We start from the raw sequence: 15,562 nt of genomic DNA on the forward strand, positions 1-15,562 counted from the left end.
GATCTTAGTAAACAGGCTAAACTCGATTCTCATGTGTACCAGTGTTGATCAAAGAGAGTTGATGAGAAAGATTCCCCTTATATATAGCACTCTATTGTCATTCATATAGTCGAGGGTAGACGATAAATGGTCTTGCAGTAAATTACTACAGATCTACCTGGCTGACCAGAATCACTGCGGATATCAGAAAAAATAATAACATTTTATTAAATCTACATAGATAGTTAAAAACACATATACATTGTTAAAAATCCCTATTGTGGCTGATATGTAAATGGGATGAAAATTAATTTGGTCTAATGCCATATACCATCATATCATGACTCTCAGAATAATAACAGCAGGTCTGACTGTATTAGATTAGTATGTCACAGCAAATTGGACATGTGTCATAGCTAGTCAGTAAATATATGATTTCAATTGACAGTTGATGTTGTGGTCTCTGACTAGAGTGTGGGGTGGGTTGCTACTGTGAACCAAACCAAATGTTCATAAGGCAAATACAAATGATCCTGTTATCACCATAGTGTGCAGGTAAGCAACATAGGTCTATTATATTGCTATGGTCGTCTCTGCAAGTGATTATTGATCTAAATTATCCGAGTATCACACCAATATCACTGTAGTATATACTATACACTCAATGACTGGAGTCAAATGGGTCTCATCAGCTATATATAGAGGTAGTGAGCAACCGCTACAGTGTAACAGTACATATATTGCATTTGTATGTATAATCCACCGTGATACAGCGCCCCTCTATCTTATCGGTAAGTGCAGGGAGTATGGACTATCACTCCTCCCGCTGAAGAAGCGTGCAAGACACGTGAAACGTGCGTCGGGACGTAAGGCGTCACAGGCGTGACGTCACTCGAGTGGCGACTCTCAGTAACGAGGATCACGAACAGGCTTGTATTGATCTGAGCGGCATACTTGTCAGCTTAGCGTCTCTTAGCATATCGGGTACACATATGCCACTGGCAGTGCTAGAAAAAGATAGGTAACGATACCTGAGTCCATACTCCCTGCACTTACCGATAAGATAGAGGGATGCTGTATCACGGTGGATTAAACATACAAATGCAATATATGTACTGTTACACTATAGCGGTTGCTCACTACCTCTATATATAGCTGATGAGACCCATTTGACTCCAGTCATTGAGTGTATAGTATATACTACAGTGATATTGGTGTGATACTCGGATAATTTAGATCAATAATCACTTGCAGAGACGACCATAGCAATATAATAGACCTATGTTGCTTACCTGCACACTATGGTGATAACAGGATCATTTGTATTTGCCTTATGAACATTTGGTTTGGTTCACAGTAGCAACCCACCCCACACTCTAGTCAGAGACCACAACATCAACTGTCAATTGAAATCATATATTTACTGACTAGCTATGACACATGTCCAATTTGCTGTGACATACTAATCTAATACAGTCAGACCTGCTGTTATTATTCTGAGAGTCATGATATGATGGTATATGGCATTAGACCAAATTAATTTTCATCCCATTTACATATCAGCCACAATAGGGATTTTTAACAATGTATATGTGTTTTTAACTATCTATGTAGATTTAATAAAATGTTATTATTTTTTCTGATATCCGCAGTGATTCTGGTCAGCCAGGTAGATCTGTAGTAATTTACTGCAAGACCATTTATCGTCTACCCTCGACTATATGAATGACAATAGAGTGCTATATATAAGGGGAATCTTTCTCATCAACTCTCTTTGATCAACACTGGTACACATGAGAATATCATATTTATACCCCTTGAGCACCTGTCTTTCCATCCTATACACCTATTTACATTGGTGATTGCGGTCGCATTCACGTATTCTATGTAAACTCGATTCTCCCCAGACTTATTCATATTGATCAAGTGGGCTTTGTGTCAGGAAGACAGGCCTCTGACAACACCCGCAAAATTATTGATATTATAGACCATGTGCATCTCAACAAACTCCAAGCAATGATATTAAGCCTTGACGCCGAAAAGGCATTTGACCGAATCAAATGGTCCTTCCTCGACCAAACTATGCTTAAATTCGGTTTCACAGGCCCATTTCTAGAGGGAGCTCGCGCCCTCTACCAAAACCCCACAGCATATCTCAAATTACCAGACGGACAGCTAAACCCAATCTTAATCAAAAATGGGACCAGGCAAGGCTGTCCCCGCTCCTATTCGCTATCACAATCGAACCACTAGCGGCCCGAATCAGAGCCGAACCAAATATAAAAGGTATTCCAATCGCAGACACGGAATATAAAATCTCCCTCTTTGCAGATGACGTAATCTTGACCCTCGCCGACCCACATATAACCCTTCCTAACCTCCAAAAATTACTAGATCAATTTAGCCAGGTTTCTGACTATAAGGTTAATATGGACAAATCGGAAGCGCTTAACCTCTCCCTTCCAGAACCTATGTGGAGACTACTGCAGTCAGACTATAAATATAGATGGAACTCTTCCCACATAAAATATCTAGGAGTAAAGATAACCAATTCATACAAATCACTGTATCAAACTAATTATCCCCCCCTAGTTGACCAAATCAAAAGGATTTAGATTCATGGAACAACCACCAAATCTCCTGGTTCGGTAGAATTGTTTCCACTAAAATGAACATCCTCCCCCGATTACTATATATTTTCCAAACCCTCCCAGTTACGATACCATTATCAGAATTTAAAAATATACAGTCCCACATACTCCGATTATTTGGAAACGGCGTAAACCCAGGGTCCCGAGGTCGGTTGTGCTATCCTCAAAGACAAGGGGGGGTCTAGGCGCACCTGACGTGATCAGATACTATCAAGCAGCTCAACTACGCCAGGCGGTAGTCTGGAATAATCTCCCGTGAAAGGAAGGGGTTCTCCGGCGCGTGGTACCACTTTAACTCCAGGACACATGAAATTATAAAGGAAAAAAAACACAATCAGGAGTGGTTAAAATACAATAAAAACCTTGGGTTAAACTTGATAGGAAATACACTTACATAAATCAGTATTTCTTCAATAGGAATAGGGGAGACTTCCTGATGATACCTCAAATTTGGAGAAAAAAGCAAATATAGTGTAACACCATTTTATTAACAAAAACTTAAAAAAGAGATTGAAAACACAAACAGCCAACAGTTTATGGCATTGAGAAGGAGTGCATCCAGAATCCACAAGCCGTCCTCCAGAGTCCCTGGTTGTCGGTGTGGATCCTGCTCCAGCAGTCAAGATGGTTCTTTGCAAGGATGTGTCAGCAATAGGGGGGTCTTCTGGTACTTGTGCAGAGACCAGGTCTCTCCCTCTACTGTCTTCCTCGCCGCAGCTTCCGCGTTCACCTTTCGCGCATGCGCATGCGCGTCAGTCGCAGTGCTGCCTCCAAGCCGGATGAAGCTACAACTCCTCAATACGGTGGCCGTAGCTGTTTCTCTCTGATCCTGCTTGTTTTTCGCAAAGTATCTTTTCAGAGTCAGTCTCCTCACATACTTCTGGGCGTCAATAAAGACCTGGTAAAATTCTCATGCACCTCTATTTTCTGCTGGAGGGAGAAAGACCATACTGGGTCTGTGATTCACAGGATCATGATAAAACTGAGTCTGAAAGATCAGAGAGAAACAGCTACGGCCACCGTATTGAGGAGTTGTAGCTTCATCTGGCTTGGAGGCAGCACTGCGACTGATGCGCATGCGCATGCGTGAAAGGTGAACGCGGAAGCTGCGGCGAGGAAGACAGCAGAGGGAGAGACCTGGTCTGTGCACAAGTACCAGAAGACCCCCCCATTGCTGACACATCCTTGCAAAGAACCATCTTGACTGCTGGAGCAGGATCCACACCGACAACCAGGGACTCTGGAGGACGGCTTGTGGATTCTGGATGCACTCCTTCTCAATGCCATAAACTGTTGGCTGTTTGTGAGTTTTCAATCTCTTTTTAAGTTTTTGTTAATAAAATGGTGTTACACTATATTTGCTTTTTTCTCCAAATTTGAGGTATCATCAGGAAGTCTCCCCTATTCCTATTGAAGAAATACTGATTTATGTAAGTGTATTTCCTATCAAGTTTAACCCAAGGTTTTTATTGTATTTTAACCACTCCTGATTGTGGTTTTTTTTCCCTTTATACTTTTATGTGTCCTGGAGTTAAATTGGAACCACGCGCCGGAGAATCCCTTCCTTTCATGATTGTTATTTATAGAGGTTGGTGAATCACCTCTAAGAAACTCTGGCAGCAGGACTCCATCTTTTATGTGGGACTGAACTATACCATTCATCTTAATACGGTTGGCGCAACTATTCTTTTTTCTTTTATCTGGAATAATCTTCGACTTCTAACTGCTGGTTGGCGATAGAATCTTATCACGCACCCCCAACCCCCTCCCAGTTATCCTATGGTCCCAAGCAAACAAAGAAAAGCGAACCCAGAAATTCGACCTCGGGGCAATGAGATGCACATGGTCCATCTGGCTTAAAAACAAAGGGAAGTACGGCCTATCTTCATCCCCCTCTCAACTCACCCCCATCTTCGGAAACCCAGAATTCCCGCCTGGGTGCTCCCGTAAACAATTTGGTCAATTTCAGGACCTTAACATTACAATGGTTGCAGATCTGCTGAAGAAAGAGGACATTCTGTCCTTCCAAGAGCTCCAAGATAAATACCACTCACATGACCTTCATCTATTTAAATTCTTACACATTAGACATTTTCTTCGAGCTCTCTCCCAAAACTCTAAATTTCCCACCCTGACCAAATTCGAATCTCTCTGCCTCAAAGGCGAATACCAGAGAGGATTGATTTCTGAGATTTACAAGGGGATGGAGTTGACACTTCCCCCCCCACCCCCCCATCCCATTCCTACATGCAAAAATGGAATGCTGACCTTAACCTACAAATGGACATTGAGGACTGGGAGGATGTCTGGGAATCAGCAACCAAAACATCGATTTGTACCATAACAAAAGAAAATATCTATAAAATTATATTCCAGTGGTATCTAACCCCGAGCAGACTGAGCCAGATCTTCCCCGACACACCAGATCTGTGCTGGAGGAGATGTGGTCAAAGGGGAGACATGGCCCACATTTGGTGGTCATGTCCGGAGATCCAGAAGTTCTGGACCAGAGTTCAGCAACTTCTCCATGAAACCCTAGGTCTGGAAGTCCCCTTGGACCCTCTGATGTATGTGCTGGGAAAATCAATAGAAGACCTCCCCTCGCCGCTGTCCAGGTTGACCTCCTCGATCATGACGGCGGCGAGGTGCTCAATCGCTGCGGCTTGGAAACAAATAAAAGCACCCTCCAAGAGAACTGTCATTAATAGAATAAATACGGTCATGAACATGGAAAGGCTCACAGCCATGTTAAATCAGAAGATGTCCCAATTTTACAAAACCTGGGAACCATGGCCTGGCGTCGGAGCCCAATCTCTTCTACAGATTCTGGCCCGTTATTGAGCCTCATCCAGCTGGAGACGACCGAACTACCATATTCCATCAGTCCTCCCACCCATGTCTCTCTGTAGTTCCCACCTCCCCCCTTCCTTTGTCTTCCCCTTAACCTACCTCTAAAAATAGAAAATGGTTTATTGGATGTGACTTGTTCAACCCGCAGTCATGTGCCTATGACTTCATTGCTATTTCCACAATGTTATTATTTTCTGTATTTCTGCTACAAGTCTCCAATAAAGGAAAAAGATTGTTAAAAAAAAAAAAAAAAAGATGGGTATCAGTTTCTAGACCACAGACGTCGAAACCGCAAAGTCAATTGAAAAGTGGTTTGCGGTTTAGCTGAAGTACCTTCTTGCTACAATATATCTGGCTGTCTCGTTATCCACTTGAGGTGAATTGGTGGCGTGCGTCTGCGGTTACCGATCAAAGCCAGCACGGATAAATTGTATGCCGGCTTGTAACCCAGACCGATTATAGGTCAAACCACAACCCACATCACAGAGCCCCTTCAATTAAGTGGATAACTTGCGCTAGGAAAGAGCTAGCACTCTAATTTTTGGAGTGCAGCTAGTTAACAAAGTACTATGAATATACATATGAGTTTTATATTTGTTGCATATACAGAACATACATATAAAAATAAACTGTGTTTCAATGGTGTTTTAAATGTACAGGCAGGAACCCTTTCCTGCCAGCCCGGCAATGAATCCATAACCATGCCCATATGTTATGGATGATTGAGCTGAGGGATTTTTCATCTCCGTACTTCAAAGGGCACCCTGCTAAGTTGGTGCCCCAGTGTCTAGAGAAGTCCGGAGTTGAAAAGCCTCAGAGACCCGAGGTGTTAGGGTGGCCTGGATATTTCTAAGTATCAGATACCGGTGCGAAGTATGGGCACTTCACACTTGGTAGCCAAACCCCAGACTTACTGTCGCCAGGTAAGGGGTTGGGCCCGGTATGCTAAGCAGCTTAGGTGTAAGGTTGGCATGCTCTTAGCAGATCGGGAAGCAACTTCTGCTCGTTCTAGGAACTCCTGGCAAGTCGGGGATAGGTGAGAAAAGTTGTTCCCACAGGAGGATTGGCTGTGTATGTTAGGGATAGGGCTCTTAACCCTATAAAAATGCCTGCAGCCCAGTCCTAGTGAGATTCATCTAAGATACATCTGATTCAACCAGGAAACATCCAAGTTCCAGCGTCTGCAGTTCCGGAGTGTGAGGGGGTTAACTACACTGTAACGAAGATTTGCACCCCTCTTCCAGAATTCGTTTGAGCTGGGGATTCCCGAACGAATCCTTTTGAGGACTTTACGAAATTCTTCCTTTTGGCGGAGATATAGGGGTGGCAAGTTGCGCCCCTAGCGAAGGACTGTTGCACGGCTCAATTCGCGTACCCACTTGCACGCGTGCAGGGGTGTCCAGAGACTTTGTTGTTAAGTCATTCGTTCCGTGGACATTTTATTTCGTTTCCCCATCCCAGTAAGTGTTTATTAAGTGTAATTGTGAAGATGTGTGTGTTTGTCTAAAAAGGAAATAAATCACAATTTATTTTGGAATCTTGGTGGTACTCAATCCAGAATCCCGGTATTAATGTATTGGTAAGACCTGTTCTACCGTGACAGGGGCCTATTCTCGTAGCTCCAAATTGTGTCAATCTGCTTCTGAAGTGCTCTTTTCAATTGGACTGGTTTTTACTATTCTGTAAGACCTACTTGCATGTCCAATCCGTGTCTAAAAGTCTTTTTTTAGAAGTGGTTTCACTCCGGGTCTGCCAATCCAATCGGTTTGTCCAAAAAGCCTCCAACTCGCAATTTTTTTTATGACAATTGCAATTCTCGTAGCTCTTTTATGCAAAATGCTTCTAAAAACTAAAAAAAAATCCACGCCACTTCAAGGGTGGTGAAATTGGTATTGCGAGTTACATCCAGGGCCTGAAATATGGGTTTGGCTGAGAGAACTAAACCTGTAAGTCAGATTGGTGGAGTTAGTAACATCTCAGGTCATTCCGCTTCTAAAGCAAGAAGAAACCATGCGTTTTGGCTGTTAAACATGAGGTTATAGACGCGGTCTAGAAGATGCGATTTGCAGTAGAGAATAGGGTTGTTTTCATGCACACTACAATAATACATACTGTACTGTACTACAATAACACAGACACGGAACCAACCACACACACATACACATACAATTCCACATAAATTCCCCCCCACAATACTATAACCCCACACACACAATACTATAACCCCCAGAAAATACTATATACCCCCACCCACACAGACACAATCCCCTCCACGCACACACAATTACATACAACCCCCCTCCCCCCCACACACACACAATACAACAGGCACACACAAAATACAACAGACACACACACACAATTCCACACAAATCCCCCCCCCCACACATACACACACAATACAATAACTAAACACACAATAACCCCTCAAATCCAATATACAATAACCTACACGCCACCTAGCAAAATACAATTAAAAAAATACAATAAACTACCTACACACACAAAATACAATAAAAAACACACACTTTACCTTTGGGGGGAGCGGCTCTCACTCAGACTTTTGGTGCTACACCAGTCCTCATGCGGATGCTGGGTGACTTCTAGGCCTGCCCAGCTTCACCGACTTCTGGCACTCACCAGAGGGGGAGAGGCAGGCCACAGGACTAGTCTCTGGTGCACACTGGAGGGGGAGAGGCAGGCCATGGGCCCACTTCCAGTGCGCACTAGAGGGGTAGAGGCCTTCAATAGCTGGGGAGAAAGCTGAGGGTCCGGTGGCAATCAGAGGCCCGCAGTTGGACGCTGAAGTTGAGTTGAGCCCTGCGCAGCCACCGGGCCCGGATGTTTGTGCCGGTTCTCCCTCCCTGTCCGCGGCCCTGGTAAGAGGAGGAGAAGTATGATAGTGGGAAGGTGGGAGGTTGTGCTAAGGAACAGTTGTCTAAAGGCTCAAGGAGAACAGGCTGTAAAGCAATTTATTATTTAACATACTGAATGAGTATTAGATACTGAAAGAATATTAGATGCACATAGCCGTTATCCAGCAGAAGTGGTGGGAACAAATATAGTATAAAAATACAAGAATTCTTGGGACCGACATGTATGAAGTAAAAGTCTTAGATCTGGTGGAAGATATGATTTTGGATCGTCCACATACAGTAAACTACAGTAATTTCATATTCTTATAGTCTTTTGGAGAGCTTGGCTTAGCTTGCTGTAAATCAGGCCTGCACAACACGCGGCCCGCCGGCTCGCGGCGGCTTTCTGCTCTCCCCCTCCCGAGGGTGGGCAAGATGATGTGATTTGAAGTGCAGGGGTGGGCGATATGAAGTGCAGGGGGGGGCGGTTTGAAGTGCAGGGGGGTCGATTTGAAGTGCAGGGGGGGAGGCAATTTGAAGTGCAGGGGGGGGTCGATTTGAAGTGCAGGGGGGGGTCGATTTGAAGTGCAGGGGGGGGTCGATTTGAAGTGCAGGGGGGGGCGATTTGAAGTACAGGGGAGGGTCATTGGAGGTGCAGGGGAGGGTCATTGGAGGTGCAGGGGAGGGTGATTGGAGGTGTAGGGGGGTGATTGGAGGTGCAGGGGAGGGTCATTGGTGGTGTAGGGGGGGGTGATTGGAGGTGTAGGGGAGTGATTGGAGGTGCAGGGGAGGGTCATTGGAGGTGTAGGGGGGGGTGATTGGAGGTATAGGGGGTGATTGGTGGTGCAGGGGAGGGTCATTGGAGGTGTAGGGGGGGTGATTGGAGGTGCAGGGGGGGTCATTGGATTGGAGGTGCAGAGGAGGGTGATTGGAGTTGCAAGGGGGGAGAAGGATGTGAGGTGCAGGGGGAGAGTGATGTGAGGTGCAGGGGGGGAGAATGATGTGAGGTGCAGGGGGGAGAAGGATGTGAGGTGCAGGGGGGTGGGATGTGTTTGGTGTGCAGGGGGGTATTGTGTGTTTGATGTGGAGGGGGAGTATTATGTGTGTGGGTGAGAGATGGGGGTATGAGAAATAGATGGGGAGTATTGCAAAAGTTGATAGTGAGGGGTTCTGGGGGAGATATGAGGATGATGATGAGGGGTGCTGGAGGAGAGATGATGATGATGATGACGATGATGATGATTTTACCCGTGTGGCCCAATTTTTTTTTCCTTGGTGCAGTTCGGCCCTTCTCGCTTTACGAGTTGTGCAGGCCTGGTGTAAATGGTTTCAGTATACATAGATAACTTGGACACTGCAGAAATCAACTTGACAGTCGGGGTGGGCAAAATAGCAGTTTTTATGTTTTACAGGTTGGAGCGCTCCTCAGTTCTATCTTTTCTTCTCTGTCTTAGCGGGTATGAAAACGATGCAACTCCCAGTAAAAATTGTAGAGGATGATCTCCACTTGGGCTTAATTTACAGAAGATACATTGTGAATAATGTGTATTTCAACTATATTCCTTTGGAATCAATCACACAAGCAAATGAACCAGTAGATATTTATAATCAACAAAAAATACAAGAGTAGTAATCGTGGGTGCTACCAACTGCCTACACCCTGGCAAAAGTGAGCATATGATCCTCGTATAGAAGAGCCAGGCACACTATTTCATAGAAAAATATACAAAAGTATTTCATTAATACGGGGACCCTCCTCTCCCTCCCCCTATTGGCGCCGAGATCCAAATTCCACCCAACAGGAGAGGGGAGAGCTGGAGGAGGAAGCTGGGGAGTCCCCGAACTGGAACCGGCACACCGCTGCTCTCTTACCTATCACTCCAAGGTAAGGAGGGGGGGGTGCGTGTGTGCGCGCAGGGGGTCTTACTGTCAGGACCGCACCCCCGGTCCCCGCGCCTTCCTACTTACCGGCGCCCACGTCCAGCCATAGCGGCCCACAGGGTCGCATCTCCTGCTCCTCCGCCGACTCGCGCCCCGTCTGCTGTCACTCCCGCGTTCCGGGAGTGCGTGGCGGGCCCCGACCGCACGCACATCTCGGCACGTCGCACTCCAACCTCGGGTGCGCGCATCACACATGTGCACCATTTAAAGGGACCAACACATGCTCTAATGCCTACACTAATCTCATGTGGGCAACACCTGAGCTACACCCTGCCTGGGCCTATCACCGGTCCACATATGTCTGACCACTCCTCCTCTCCTCCCTCTCATTGGCTCCCTCTGGTATTTAGGGTCACTCTGCCCTCTGGTTGTAGCTGAGCATAGACCTTTCTATGCACCGTGCTCATTTGCAGCCTGAGTACCTTCTTGTCGGTATCCGTATTTCTGTTTGGACCCTGCTTGTGCCTGACCTGTCTCTTCTTGTTTCCCTGGACCACGGCTTGTTTAACGGACTTCTACGCTCTCTACTCCACGACCACGGCTTATGGACCTCGACCTTTCTACGCTCTCTACTCCACGACTACGGCTTACGGACCTCGACCATTCTACACTCTCCAATCCCAGACCATAGGCAAGTACCCGCTACCCGCTCCACTCTCCTACCTTGACCCGGCTACACGTTCACAACACTGCAATCCGGACCCATCCCCGTTGATTAGGGCGGTGGTTATATATCTTCCCCAATTCAGCCCCGCGGTCCAGTCCAGGTTGTAGTAAGCATCCGTGACACTTACCTTATGTGGAGCAGCCTTCCTTCTGCAGTGTCACATTGTCATTGCGATGCAATGTCACATGGTGACACGTTGCCATGATAACGCGATGTCATGTGACGTCATGATGCCACTGGAGAAGGGGCATGTCGCCTTGGACCCCGCCACAAGTAAGGGGGTCCTCTGTTACAAAACCTACGTTTTGCTGCACATTCGTGCTGCCACTGAAGAGTGAGTAATTACACTTGCAATGATCAATTATGAATCAATTTGGAGTACGTCATCTTTTCGTAAAGCTAGAATGGATTTATAGGTAGTGTGACCAGATTTTGAAAATGAAAAACCGGGACATTTTTTTTTTTTACATAACAGTTTATTTATTGTAGACACTTATACTTTACTACCATTAGTCCTTGTTACGTGTGTGTGTGTGTGTGTGTGTGTGTGTGTGTGTGTGTGTGTGTGTGTGTGTGTGTGTGTGTGTGTGTGTGTGTGTGTGTGTGTGTGTTGACCTCACTAATCGAACAAAAAAAACCCAGATGTGAATGATTCTGAACCCCTTAACCAGTGTCAGGATGCCGCCTCTTCACAATTTCTAAAGCAGCAATCCCGCCTGGGATCTTACCTGATCCGCAGTCCCTCAAGGTACTATACTGGAGGGGAGGTGTTCCTTACCTGTCTTCCGAGGTCTCCCGCGTGAAACTTGAGTCAGATCTGGAAGAAAGAAGGGTAGGTTACTTTGGTGTAGGTATACGGCAGTTAAGATAAGACAGGGAGGGTGAGAGAGACAGAGAGAGAGAGGGTGAGAGAGAGAGAGAGGGTAAGAGAGACAGAGAGAGAGAGGGTGATAGAGACAGAGAGAGAGGGTGAGAGAGACAGAGAGAGAGAGGGTGAGAGAGAGACAGAGAGAGGGTGAGAGGGTGAGAGACAGAGAGACAGAGACAGAGACAGAGAGAGAGAGACAGAGAGAGAGACAGAGAGAGAGAGAGGGTGAGAGAGAGAGAGAGGGTGAGAGAGAGAGAGGGTGAGAGAGAGAGGGTGAGAGAGAGGGTGAGAGAGACAGAGAGAGAGAGGGTGAGAGAGACAGAGAAAGAGGGTGAGAGAGACAGAGAGAGACAGAGAGAGGGTGAGAGAGAGAGACAGATAGAGAGAGGGTGTGAGAGAGAGAGAGAGAGACAGAGAGAGAGGGTGAGAGGGTGAGAGGGTGAGAGAGAGAGACAGAGAGAGAGAGAGACAGAGAGACAGAGAGAGAGACAGAGAGAGAGAGACAGAGGGTGAGAGAGACAGAGGGTGAGAGAGAGACTGAGAGAGAGAGAGACAGAGAGAGACAGAGGGTGAGAGAGACAGAGAGAGAGAGAGAGAGACAGAGAGAGAGAGAGAGACAGAGAGAGAGACAGAGAGAGAGACAGAGGGTGAGAGAGAGAGGGTGAGAGAGAGAGGGTGAGAGAGAGAGGGTGAGAGAGACAGGGAGAGGGAGACAGGGAGAGAGAGAGACAGGGAGAGAGAGAGAGAGAGAGGGTGAGAGAGACAGGGAGAGAGAGGGAGAGACACAGGGTGAGAGAGACAGGGTGAGAGAGACAGGGTGAGAGGGACAGGGTGAGAGGGACAGGGTGAGAGAGGGGGAGAGGGGGAGGGAGAGAGGGGGAGGGAGAGAGGGGGGAGGGAGAGAGGGGGAGAGGGAGAGAGGGGGAGGGAGAGAGGGGGGAGGGAGAGAGGGGGGAGGGAGAGGGGGAGAGAGGGAGAGAGGGAAAGAGGGGGGAGGGACAGGGAGAGAGGGGGGAGGGAGAGGGAGAGAGGGGGGAGGGAGAGGGAGAGAGGGGGAGGGAGAGGGAGGGAGAGGGAGAGAGGGGAAGACAGGGAGGGAGAGAGGGGGAGACACACACACACAGATACACACACTGGTACACAGGTACACACACACACTGGTATACACCCACACTGGTACACACACACACACACACGTACACACACACACACACACACTGACACACTGGTACACACATACACACACTGGTACACACACACACACACACACACACACACACACACACACACACACAGGTACACACACAAACACACACACACACACACGGGTACACACACACACACACACTGGTACACACACACACACACACACACACACACACACTGGTACACACACACACACTGGTACACACACTCACACTGGTACACACACTCACACTGGTACACACACTCACACTGGTACACACACTCACACTGGTACACACACTCACACTGGTACACACACACACACTGGTACACACACACACTGGTACATACACACACACACACAGGTACACACACACACACACACACACACACAGGTACACACACACACACACACACACACTGGTACACACACACACACACACAGGTACACACACACACACAGTGGAGTACAGACAGAGGCAGCCACGAGCAGGCGGCTCCCCGCCTCCCCCTGCACCCACCCCGCGCCCATCTCCCGCACCAAGCGGGGGGGGGGGGGTTGATAGGAGCGCCAGGACGCAAAGGTACAAACTGCCGCCCCCCCTCCCCCGGCGGGCAGCCACGGGTTCCCGGGGCAGAATGGGGGGACACCGCGCAGCCACCACTGCCCGCCCCCGCACCAAGGGGACCGTAGGGGAAGAGAGCACCAGGACAGGAGGCAACGGATCAAAAACCCACCTCATATCACCCCGGGCGGGCAAAGGGGTGGAGACACCTCGCAGAGGAGCCAGGAGCAGGCAGAGACACACACCACGTGTGCTCTGCCGCAGGAAGCAGAAGCCCCGCCCCCAGGCATGCTGGTCCTGACCCCCTCGGCCCGCCCCAAGGCACCCTGTTCCTGCCCCCCCCCCCATGGGCACTCTTCCTTCTATCCATTCCCACATGCCGGGCCTTGGTGAAGGATGATGCCGGGGGCGGGGCTTAATGCCGGGACGCAGGGGATTGGCCAACAAGGTAGGAAACTGCCGGGGGGGGGGGGACTTTGTACAATGCCAGGCCGCATCCAATCAGCAAGACCCATTTTCCACGTAACACAAGCCCAACCCCTGGCATTAAAAAAAAATACTTACCAGCCGGGCTGCTGCAGTCTCCTCTTCCGCGTCGCTGCAGACTCGCGCACAGCGCACCGCAGCTTACTCACGCACCGCCGGCGACAAGGTTGCTTCATGCCCTGATTCCAGCTTAACAACAAAAAGCCTCAGTTACGTTCAACTCTTTATAATGATAGTAGCCACGTCACACCAAAGCTGTGAGTCTCTGAGACATTATCTAGGAAGGCTAGAATTAACCTCCTGCTGAGCTCTCAACTTTGCAAAGTAGTTTACCAAATCACGGTCTTGTGGCTGCCAAATTATTATTACTATTATTGTTTATTTGTAAAGTGCCAACATATTCCACAGTGTGGTACAGTGGGGGGTACAGAGCGACATCAAGTACATAAACAGAATGACATACAAATAAGGACAGACAAGGGCAAACAGATACAGAAGGTAATGATGCACTATTCTCACATTTTGGATATTACTGGATACTCCACTGCTAAATTATTTATTAATAAAATGTGACTTGTACTTTCCATGGAATATTTAGAATGTGGGCAATTTTTTATTTTGCCATAAATTAAACTGACGTTTAGGCTGTAATTACAGCCTTTCTTAAGGATATGGCTTGAACTATACTGGACTGAGGTCACTGCACTCTAGGACATTAAATACTAGGGCTAGCATAGGAAGTGGAGGGGGGGGTGTCTTGTGAGCATGGCTAAGGGTCGCGACCTGTCTCAGGACTGGCTAATACATGCCATACCCATGAAGCTTGTTTTGCTTTGTGCTGCTTGCTGATAGCATTAAACTTTGGGTCGGTGGGTGGGTGGGTAACTTCGGGTCGGTGGGTGGGTGGGTAACTTTGGGTCTTAACTTTGGGTCGGTGGGTGGGTGGGTAACTTTGGGTCGGTGGGTGGGTAACTTTGGGTCGGTGGGTTTACTTTGGGTCGGTGGGTGGGTGGGTTTACTTTGGGTCGGTGGGTTTAACTTCGGGTCGGTGGGTGGGTGGGTAACTTTGGGTCGGTGGGTGGGTAACTTTGGGTCGGTTTAACTTCGGGTCGGTGGGTGGGTGGGTAATTTTGGGTCGGTGGGTGGGTGGCAAACTTTGGGTCGGTGGGTGGGTGGGTGACTTTGGGTGGGTGGGTGACTTTGGGTGGGTGACTTTATCTGCCTAATGTGAGCTTTTCAATGATCTGAGATACACAACGAGAAACTGCTAAAGGGGAGGGGTTTCTGCACAAGTATCCAGGAGAAACAGCAGAAGTGAAGGCATGTTTTTCTTTCATATAGATTATGAATAATCTGCAGCATTGCTTTATATTGAGCTCGTGTGGATGGGCCATAACCTGTGTTCTGGCACACAGCTGTCTTGTGGAATAGCACTGCTTAGTAAATATGGCCCCTTAATGTTTAAAATGTATATTTAAAGAACTATACTTGTCTATTTTAAAAGGTGTGCCTAT

General features: G+C 47.6%; 1 long non-coding RNA gene across 2 annotated transcripts in view; it reads right to left on the minus strand.

Moving 5' to 3' along the window:
- The window catches only part of LOC142488699 (uncharacterized), a 29,591-nt gene extending 15,774 nt beyond the window's left edge, over positions 1 to 13,817 (minus strand). For both annotated transcript variants that reach the window (XR_012799593.1, XR_012799592.1), the window contains exons 1-3: positions 13,735 to 13,817; positions 11,722 to 11,760; positions 8,014 to 8,356 (exon numbers count right to left, since the gene is read on the minus strand). This is a non-coding gene — a long non-coding RNA (uncharacterized LOC142488699). The remainder of the gene's footprint in view (positions 1 to 8,013; positions 8,357 to 11,721; positions 11,761 to 13,734) is intronic.
- Positions 13,818 to 15,562: the final 1,745 nt, after the last annotated feature.

Source organism: Ascaphus truei, chromosome 2 (assembly GCF_040206685.1).
Source record: "Ascaphus truei isolate aAscTru1 chromosome 2, aAscTru1.hap1, whole genome shotgun sequence".
Classification (NCBI taxonomy): domain Eukaryota; kingdom Metazoa; phylum Chordata; class Amphibia; order Anura; family Ascaphidae; genus Ascaphus; species Ascaphus truei.